Consider the following 7390-nt stretch of genomic DNA (forward strand, 5'->3'; position numbering starts at 1 on the left):
GTGAGCTTTACTCAGGAGTCGCTCTCCGGAATTAAGAGTCTGATCAAACGGACGGGGTCTGGAGGGCGAGCTCTAAAGTTGTGGAGCCACAATAGATCCAAAGGGGTCGCAGTGGCGTAGGCCTTGAGGACGCCCTAATCTAATCTAATCTAGGAGCTTCTTACAACTCATTCCCGGTGATTGACTGGTGCCGGAAGTGGCAGGAAATAGAAAAAAGCTGCCAGTTCTAATGACGTCAGGTGTTGTTGACTCGCCAGACAACTTAAGCTTCTGTTATTAGTTGAAAAGAGCTATCCCTAATGTTCTGTAAAGTCGCTAAAATTTTTAATAAACCAGTTAGTTATCTATTGAACCCTATTCGCTCTCAAAACTGCCATGTATCGAAGTTTCCTGGAAAAATATTTTTCTAGTAAAAACTTAAAAGTTCTCTGAGAACGGAAGTTAGGACTTTTGGGGGGAAGGGAAAGTCTTAGGAGCCTGGAAAATATCTCAGCAATTCCTGTGGTACATCAGGTTACGATCTTTTCCTCCAAACTACAATACAATATACAGGAAACAGAACAGTATATTTTGCTGAAAAAACACTTTTAAGGGTGAACTCTACGCACCCTTAAATCCCTGAAGTGTCCTTTAATAGAATTTCAAATCTATAAGCTGTAATCACTGCAGAAAGTTCAAAGAAAAATCTTTGGAACCATTTTAAAGAAAAAACCCAAAAGAGAGTGAAAAATTCAATGAAGTGTGAGCTTCCGGTGAGGTAACAGATTGAATCGATAAGTTACAATCGAATCCAATCGAAATATATATGTATCGTTTTCTGATACCAGAAATTTATTTATTTTTTTACAAATTCATGTACTTTAAAACTTTCCCATTTGAGAGAAGAGCATTTTATAGAAAGCTCTTTCTTTTTGCTGTTTCAGATGGCCTCGAAACTTTGTAAGTGCTTGGTCCATGAACAGCAGCAGGAAGTTCAAAGAAATTGAAAAACAGTGATGTAAATATAACTCGTTTTTTGGGAGGGGGGAATTTGTTGAAAACATGGTAGGTTTTTTTTTTTTTTTTTTTTAAGTTGGTAAGTTGGTATTAATGCGAACGGCCAGTGTTTATCTAAAGGGAATTCCTTTCTTCCTTTTCTTTCTTCTTTGGAGTTCTTTCTTTGGAATGGTTGAATGGGAAACTGGAATGGGAGGGGAAAAGCGGAAGAATTGGTGGGGTGACCTCTCTTTTGTAGCCAGATAACGAACACCGGGTCCTGAATGTTAAAATGAGGGTTTAACATAAGAAAACGTTAGTTGCCCAGTTGGATGGTGTAGTTTCGAACCTTGAGCTTCTTTGACTCGCTTCCTTCCACCAACACATCACTCCCTCTCTTACACCCACACACTCACAGACCTACTCACTTGTGCGCAGTCGGCCGGAGTTCAAGGCCTCGGCCACCCCACAACTATTTAAATTACAAAAGAGAACACACCAAAACAGGCTGTTAATTTTGCAAGGAGAAACTTGTTACTAAAATGGATCATCCAAACCATTTATTTTACTCCAATTATTATCATAATCCAAAACAAATTAAGATGCAAAAAAAAAAGCCTCAAGATGTTCGGCTGGCGGACATATTCACTTATGTTCACCCGCATACCAAGGAACTTAAACTCTGTATGCACATCACAGCCTTCTGCATAGTGATAATGTGCCTTTGCTCTATGGCGACGAGCTTGCCTGGTATTTCAACGAGAGGACCGGCTGCCGTTAAATCTCCAGATATATCGCGCCCGACTATAAAACCCTACTGGTATTTGCGTCTTCTCTGTGCCAAACCAGGGATACTGTTTATGGTCCTATGAAACGGCCATGACAACAATCAACATCTTCCAGGCAGTCTCATCCAGCCAGATTATATACTAGATCAGAGGTTCCCAACCTGTGGTCCGCAAGAACCAAAATGCGGTCCCGCAAAACACAACATTTTTAAAATAATAATAGTAAAGTAATTGCCATATTTTTTCAGGCGGGGCTTAACGTCCAACTACCAATTAGGTGTCGTGGACGGAGCCAACATACTTTACTGTAAATTTCTTTTGTTAACCATTAAATAAAATCCAAGCCTAATACCGGGAATCGAACCCAGTACCACAATACATATTAGCTTCGCAGGTCTCGACTTGAAATAATAATATATTTATTTGGCAAGCGGCCGCAGGTGCGTCGAGCGAGCGTAGAGCGCCTAAAAACAAGTCCAACAGTCGACTAAAAGCAAATGATGATGTGCGTGTCGCTTTGAGCAATCTCATCAATCCCAGGATTACTACCCATCTTGTTAAGAAAATGCAAGCTCAAAATGCACATTAAACTGAAAACATAATCACGTTTTTATTTTTATTTTATTTTTTAATGATTTAAGGCGCGTCAACATCTAAGGTTATTGGCGCCCAGAGCTCTTTTAGTGCACTGCCGGCCTCCGGACAGTGTTCTCCCGTTACGGACAACACTGTCCATCACCGGACAGTGTTCTCCCGTTATAGACAACACTGTCCATCACCGGACAGTGTTCTCCCGTTATAGACAACACTGTCCAACACCGGACAGTGTTCTCCCGTTATAGACAACACTGTCCATCACCGGACAGTGTTCTCCCGTTATAGACAACACTGTCCAACACCGGACAGTGTTCTCCCGTTATAGACAACACTGTCCATCACCGGACAGTGTTCTCCCGTTATAGACAACACTGTCCAACACCGGACAGTGTTCTCCCGTTATAGACAACACTGTCCATCACCGGACAGTGTTGTCTATAAGAAGCTCCTAGGAAGAGAAAATCTCAGGGTTAGCAGCTGGATTCGAACCCGGACCACAATGTTAATTATAACATAGTTTATTTTTAAAACCTAAAAGTAGTTTACTGTGATATTGAACCTTGTGGTCCCTGCTAACAACAAAAATATTAAAATGGTCCCTGGTCATAAAAAGGTTGGGAACCACTGCTCTAGCTCATACAACAGCTTAGCTTACAATTTATCTGAACTTGAATTAATGGATGTCCTCAATATCCCAATATCAGCCCCGATTTCATGCCCTAGTAGGCTTAATTAACTCTGCAGTTAAGGGAGGGGTTACTTGAGTGGTGAAAAACTCCATGTTTGCAGATAATTCCTTAACATCACTTTACCCAATGGAAATTTTCATCTTTGGGAGAGTTCTCAAAACATTTATGAAACCTACCTAGAGATTCACGTAGAGCTAACATTTTTATTTGGTCAATGTTTGCTGGGAAATCGTTTTAGGGCAGTACTGAGGAAGTGGAAAGGTAGGCTTTTCTTTTAAAGCGTCATTATGTGCCATTCTATAAACTCTGTATTGTCACTAAGAATAAAGCGTATTTGGTTATTCCAAGTGGGAATAAAATGAGGAAGTTTGGAATTGTGGCTTTTGGGGAATTTAATGCCTGTTTCCTCGTTACAATAAATCACTGGGGGGTGTGCGTGTGTATGAAACAAAAGTTTTAAATTTAATGAAAAACATTAAATTTAAACTAAAAGAGAAGCTCTGATAATGGAAGTAAAGGTAGATAACCGGATGGAATAAATGACAAAGCTTTGTTCAACGTTAACTGCAATCAGCAATTTCACAGACACACATACCAACCCGCTGTTCTCTGGCGGAAGTACGCAAATTCTAATTTCGCGCAAACATGTGCCAGAGGTGGCTAGTTGATTAGCATCAATTAAGATTGCTAATGAAATGATTCTATACAATTACTACGTTCAACAAATTCTCTGTTATGTAACTTTCAAAAATGTTTAATTCAAAGGTGTTTATTGTTCGTCTCGATTACGGATTTCTGCAATTAAACAAAAACAAAATCTTTTAATTAAAGCCTATCCATATAATTGACTGCCAAACGTTTTGGGAGTTCCCGTGGTTGGAGGAAGAGAAAAGACTTTGTGAAAACACCTGCCGGGGAAAGTGATTAATTTATGGGATTTCAATGCGATCTAGAGTATTAAGTGGTTACATGGGGCGACGGCGACAATTGTCACATAGATCGAAGTGGATGGTGAACCAATTGTGGTGGGCCACACTCGAAGGAGAACAATTTCAAAGGTAGCATTGATGGTAGGATATTTGTTTTAAGCCACATGGAGGGGGAACAACTATTTTGAACCAATAGGAAGGAAGCCATTTTTTTTTATTTTACCGCACTGAAAGGAGTAGAATGAATTCGAGACGGATTTAGTTCCTTGTTCCGGGTTCGAATCCAGCTGCTGACCCTTAGATTTTCTCTTCCTAGGAGCTTCTTACAGCTCACTGTCCCGTGATGGACAGTGTTGTCTGTAACGAGAGAACACTGTCCGGAGGCCGGCAGTGCAATGAAAAAAGCTCCGGGCGCCAATAACCTTAGATATTGACGCGCCTTAAATGATTAAAAAAAAAAAAATACAGTACCTTACAAGCCAGGAAGTGACTTGCAGACAACCTTGATTGTCGCCGAACAGTTGAAGTAAATGAGAAGCTATCTATCAAGGGAGATCGCACGAGATAAAACCCACACATAACCTAAAATGTGATTTTTAATTTTTGATCAATTTTATTCACCGATTAACTCTTTTTTTAAATTCCACTTTTTCGGATTCAGGTGACCCACAAAACGTCCACGACTGGTGCAGCTCAGTACCAAAAATTTGTACTTACAACTTCCTCTAGCGTAAAGGGGAGAAGTTATAACCTTACAAGATTGTATTAGAAGGGAGGTTCCACCAAAAAGGGGGAAGAAACGCAGGCGAATCCAAAATTCCCCATTAAGTTATAACCTTACAAGATTGTATTAGAAGGGAGGTTCCACCCAAAAGGGGGAAGAAACGCAGGCGAATCCAAAATGCCCATTAAGTTATAACCTTACAAGATTCGTAATGCGCGACATGATGAAGGTTGTGATTAAAAGCCATTGCTAATCTTGGGCTAAGTTCTGTAAGTATCTAATGAAGATTTTTTCCAGCTTTCCTGGACGCCATTTCTTGCGGGACTAATTAGAAGAACACTAAGCTTGTTTTGCCCTATTCAATTATAATTAGACAGCTGTAAACGATTTCTTGTAATTAGAATCTAATGTTAGTGAAACTTAGATAAATAAGTAGAGGGTGAAAAATTAATAAGGCTGAAAAAAGAAATAAAGAACTGGGCTTCGCTGTTTACATTGGAATAAAAGTAAACAGTGGTATATAGAGGGAAGATTTGAAATGGAAGGTAGTCGGTCTCGCCAAAACATTCTCGTAATTTCCAACATATTTACCCAAGTAAGGGAATAAAAGAGAAAGCAGAAAAACGAGCACTCCCGGCTCTCCGCCGTTATGTAATCTTTCCGTTTCGATTGAAAGAATGTATTTCTTGGGGAATGGAAAGTAAATATTTATAGAGAAATAAAAAAAGGAAGGTTTGCCTCTGATGGTAGTTTCCGTTTCCCTGGCTGGAGGAGGCTCCGCAGACTCCCGCCCAAGATGTCATCGTCCTTTACCAACCAGTGAGCAGCGTCTATACTCTGTATGTAGGTGTATGAGTACTCCAAGGACTGTAAGGCTCTATTCTGCTCCTCATATAACATGTCCTTCTCAAAATATACCAAATCTAACATCCTTTTCCTCCGTAACGTAACGATTTTCCTTTAACCGACCTAGAGCGCACTTCCGTTGTCCCTAATACTATCCCGAAATGAATACTTTTCTCTTTTAAGTAAAAGATCTAATTCTGAACTCTTACTTACTTTCAGGATCTCCCAGTATGATATTGAAGACAACTGTTCTTTAAAATATAAATTCCAAGTTTCACAAATAATTATTGTAATTGAGGAATGAGGAAGTAAGAGAAAAGAAATTACGATGGATGTACAGAACAAGAGTTTTATCCTCTTTACGAAATGAAGAGGACTGCAACCTAACTGATCTAAGACTGTTTAAAATTCTCAACTCAAAAAACAAAATTCTTTGTCCCTATAATTGCTAAACATCTAACAAACTAATTTAACAATTTAAATTAAATGCAAACAAGTTTGGGTGGGTTCAAGTTTGAAGTGAGATTTGTAGAGAAGCGGAGGTTGGGTCAAGGGAGGTTGTAAGCGAGCAGGTTACGTTTTAGGCGCCCCTAGTTGTACAGTTTAAAATCAACATCATATAATATGGGAACCTGGGCCGTCTGTATGCTAGCTAGCACTTGGCCCGTCTGCACTATTTGTGCCTTAGCTTGGCATCAATCCCACCATGCTAAGCGCCATCTAGTAACCTGGCTGGCAACTATATTCATATGCTACGACTTATGAATGACAAAATAATAATTTATTTTTTTTCGGCAAATTGATAATCCTAATAATGTAGATTTAATTTTAATTTTTTTTATAGTTTTTTCAAACAAATTTTGGAAAAATTTAACGCCTTTTTTTCTGTTCTCTTTATTAAACTTGTCAGCGACAAATAAGAAGTATATGGAACGCACGAACAAACAGAAAATTTACTGTGAACTCCGACAAGGACTACATTTTACCACAATTTCCTAGTTTTCTTTAGAGATTTTCCAAACTGCAAGCCAACTACCGCAAGGATCTTGTTCTGAATAGCCTTGCAAAGCGGACTCCAAATTATTGAACCATATTCATGATGGGGGTCTTCTAGTAAGGCGGCCCAAGGCCTATGCCACTGAGACCCCTTTGGATCTATTGTGGCTCGTACTATGGATTGTATATAATGTAACATAAGAATTATTTGTGTTTTACAGATTGTATTTAAATTTAGAATTATTGATTTTCCTTTACTGCTCGGTGGTTCCCCGGAAAAATCGCTTTTCTCAGAAATTTGCAACGCTCACAGTAACCTCCTCTTACTCACACTAGAGAGAGAGAGAGAGAGAGAGAGAGAGAGAGAAACAAAGTTATTCATGTTAATGGTTAAAAGACTACAAAGCTGATAACCTTTTTAGATGAGCGCCGCCATTAAGCAGAGAAGGAGAAGACTGACAGGTTATTTCCAAGAAATAGGAAGGTTATCTGTGCCGTAACCGCTGTTATGACGAAATGTGCTACATGTATTTTAGGTGGCTAGAAGCGCTGGGTATATTGGAGGAGGGGTTTAGAAGAGATGAGCTACGTGCTTCCGCACACATTGTCATAATAACATAAAGATGTATACAGCAGACGGGTCTCTTTTCAGCCCAGTACCGACTGGGTAGATCCTGTTCGTTTCTTTGTCGCCTTCACCTAATCCATTCCTCTCTATCGCTTTCCCGCCCTTACTACGTCATGTTGAATTAAGTATGTAACGAACTTATGCATCACGCTCAGAATTTTAGAATCTACTTAAGACATTCATGTCGAATAATGTTTATGCCTCAAATATATTTATAT

This window comes from Rhodnius prolixus, unplaced genomic scaffold (assembly GCF_049639745.1).
Source record: "Rhodnius prolixus isolate KJV_2025 unplaced genomic scaffold, Rpr scaffold_3, whole genome shotgun sequence".
Classification (NCBI taxonomy): domain Eukaryota; kingdom Metazoa; phylum Arthropoda; class Insecta; order Hemiptera; family Reduviidae; genus Rhodnius; species Rhodnius prolixus.